Genomic DNA, 3748 nt, shown 5'->3' with positions numbered 1-3748 from the left:
TTTATCTCCAACCACACCAATCGCCCTCCCTTTACGGTAGTTGGCTGGTTACCTATCACTTGTCCTCCCAGGACAGACCTGTGTCCTTCTCATCTTTGTGTTCCTTACAAAGCCTTGTAGATTGCTTCCCACATGGCAGATACTCAGTAACCATTTGCTGTGTGATTAGGATATATATTGAGGACATGCGACAGGCAAAATTCAGTAGTAGGCACCGTACAAATATATAAATACAATTCCATTTCTGTTCAACACATGTACACTCAAGTAAGGCATTTACATACATACTACACAGTAAACATTAGCATGTTATACATTTCATAAAAAAGGTTTGAAATGCTGTAACTTTAATCCTTTAAACCTGTCTTTTTCAACTTACAAAACACACAGAACCTTTAAAAGAAACTATTGCAACATTCACTTGAGCTATTTTTGTCATGCTATTATTCAAATAGGAACAAACATAAAGCTTATGGTTATAGCATGTGATACCTATAAAATCAAGACACACTTATAAATCGTAACCAAGCAAAATTATTCTTTATTGTGTTAACTGCTTCAGGCTACAAGATGCCTTGAACAAGCTTCAGGCTACAAGATGCCTTGAACAAGCTAGGATCTAGCTTGATAAGCTAGATCACCCCAGAGAGTGATCTGGGGTCAGGGAGGCTATTGGTTGGGAGCCCTCTTCCTGGGAGATGGGAGGTAGAGCTTTAAGCTAGGGTATATATCAGAGTCTGCATCTTTGATGTGATGCAATGAGTGAGAAAGAGAAGTGGCAGAAGCAGCCAAGCAGAGGAAATCCTCAAGAAGAGGGATTCTAGCAGCCACAAAGAGGCATAAAGACCAGGACGGATCCCAGAAAGCATAAGAAAAGAGCATCTCAGAAGAATGCTTTTGGGCAACATTGATTTTGAGCTTGTGCTCTCTCTTAGGCTCTCTGCTAAAGACTTCCCATTAATGTCGTTATTTAATCCTCACAGTAAACCATGAGACAGGCACTATCATTAGTCATGGATCAGGAAATGAGCATTAAGGAAATTCCATAATTTCCACCAAGTACAAAACTGGCAAGTGAGAGAGCCTGAATTTGAAACCAGATTTACCTGACCCTAGAGTCTGAGCCTGTAGCCAATATGCGGGACCACCTCTTGGCTGGCTCCAGGCCTCCTGGCCCCATGTGTTTGTTTTCTTTTATTTCTAAATGGCAGCTGGGGAATGTTACCAGGAAAGTAAACTCCCCGAGTCATTCAGGATTGGGCAGCAACCCAAGCATGCCTGTACCCTCCAGGGCAATGTGGGACGGAAGAGGAAGGAAAGCAGAGATGGAACGTGTTTTAGAGGGGTCTCATGCAAGTCATGCTCACAGGGACTGAATTTCAGAAGGACCCCCTGAGATTTCTCGTAGAACATTTGGTTTCAATTCCAAATATCTGCTAAGTTTGTACTGTGCGCCTATCACTGTGTTTAGTGTTTGGTTGATTCAGGATTTTTGAATTATCGCAGAAGTGATTACAGCTCCCACACACATAAGCAGGATATGCTGAGTGTGTGAAAGAGAAGTCTGGGGTTTGATAGGATGGTGTTTATTAGAGTCGTTTAGGAAGAAAAGAGAGAGCTCCCTTCTGAGTTGTTGCTGCTAACACCAATCTGTGCATTCACACTGAAGACAAGTTTGATGACAAATCAGTAGCATGCATTCATATGCCTCTCAAGAGCATGTTTATAGAACCTACAGGTGTATAATACAATATGCAGATTCCAAAGAAATAGAAGTCAGAGTCCCTACTCCTCTCAGTTGTTGATGACACAGCTGAGATTTAAGTCTATAGAGCAAAATAAATAACTGAGGGTCAAAATGGCACCAGCCATCCATGGAAGTTACAGTGCCCACAGATAAGGCCAACTACAGACTATGTACAGGAAGTACAGAGGAATGTCAGTTTCCACTCCCACCCCCCTTTGGAATCTTTCCCTTGAACCCACAAATCCAAATCAGGAGATAGAAATCCAAGTAAACACTCATTAACTTCACATTCTTTAGTTCTATGGGACCCAGAATGGGCTTGCTGGGATGTTAGGGGCCTAATGCCTGAGTGTTCTAGGGGCTCCCAGGGATTAAGAGATAATCAGACTTTGTCCTTGAGGGTAGGGACAGTGTGTTTGGGCCCCCATCGCCTAGAGCAGTGTCTGACACATAGCAGTTGTGTAATAAATGTTGGTTAATGAATCAACAAATGGTGTTCCAGGGACTTCAAACTTGGTGAAAGTGGCAATGGTGGTCAAGTGATGAGTAGGAGAGTGGGGCAAAGCCTGGTAGCATTTGCCTGGAGCCCTACAAGATACCTGGTGAATACAGATTCAAATCAGAGTGGCTAGGTTCCACCAGAGACCTCATGGTGCTGCCCTCTTTCCTGAACAGATGCCATCCGACTATCTGATTTCATCAGGAAAACAGGAAAAAATGATGTTTTGCCTGAGGCCATTTTTAGAAGATGAGAGAGAATAGAGTCATTCTTGCCTGTCACTATGGCTTGTTCAATTTAAACAAGCAAGATTCAGGAATGAGCAAACCATTAATGTAAAAGAAAAAAAAATCAACGTGAAATGCTCTGATGAGAACTCCTCTGTGTTCTTTTGAAAACATCGTTTGGATGACACTCAAAATTGGTTCACATTATCATTACCGGTTTGGGACACTTTGTCATCCATTTTAGTTCACTTATCTTATTTTTGACCCCAAGAAAGTACCAAGGCACCTTCTACTAGTCAAAAACTTGGGAAATAAATATCTTACCTTTACTGAAAAGGAATTTTGAATATAAAATAAGATGTGACAAGGTATCTTTCCTCCTTTAGATGCATAAGAAATTTTGCTTTGTTATTTATAGATTTTGTAATCTGTGATTCATGTTCAAAGAGAAAGCAGCAACCCACTGGGGAATTGCTCACATGAAAAGTGCACTTATTATATTAACTCAATTAGATGCACATTAGAGTCTGTTCCCTGTATGGAAGGAGCCGAATAATAGCATACAAAATCACTGTTATTTGAGTTCTTGAGCAGCATCCTGGGTTTCAAAATGACTCATAGAAAAATTACAAACAGCCCAAAGCTCACAAATTAGGGTAATGAAAAAATCTCCCTAATTTTTCAATATGGTAGTATGACATGATTTGAGTAGTAACCACAGAAATAATCAATATTTAAAGATGTTGGTGACATGGAGAGCAAATGGGGGAAATGACCTATACTTGAATCATTTGGCAAGAGCTTGAAAGGCATTGAAAAGTGGGGATTTCAAATCACCATCAAAGCATTTCTCTTAATTACTCATTTTGCTTGGAATTTATTGGAAGCATTTTCTACCTATGCTTATATTATCAATGACAAATGATACATTTAGTTCTGGGGAGCTATGATAAGGACTCATCCTTTGCATATCTATGTGTATATGTATTTATTTATATATAGATATGTGTATACATAACATTTATATACATATACACGTATGTGTGCATTTTTCTTACCCTACCCTCTTCTGAATACACTGTGAAGACAAATTGTCCTGGAGAGTCGCAGTACCAGAATAATGTATTCATGAAGTGCAACAGTCATAATTTTATTCAAGTTTTGTTGTCTTTTCTCCCCCTGGGAAACTTCTGGAGGAATTAGATGTGTAAACTCAGAATACTGAGAAATTGCTAGTCAGAAAAAAATAGCTCTAATGAAACTGCCCTACTGATG

The sequence above is a fragment of the Piliocolobus tephrosceles genome, chromosome 2, assembly GCF_002776525.5.
Source record: "Piliocolobus tephrosceles isolate RC106 chromosome 2, ASM277652v3, whole genome shotgun sequence".
In the NCBI taxonomy this organism is placed as follows: Eukaryota; Metazoa; Chordata; class Mammalia; order Primates; family Cercopithecidae; genus Piliocolobus; species Piliocolobus tephrosceles.
Note: the sequence above shows the minus strand (reverse complement) of the source record.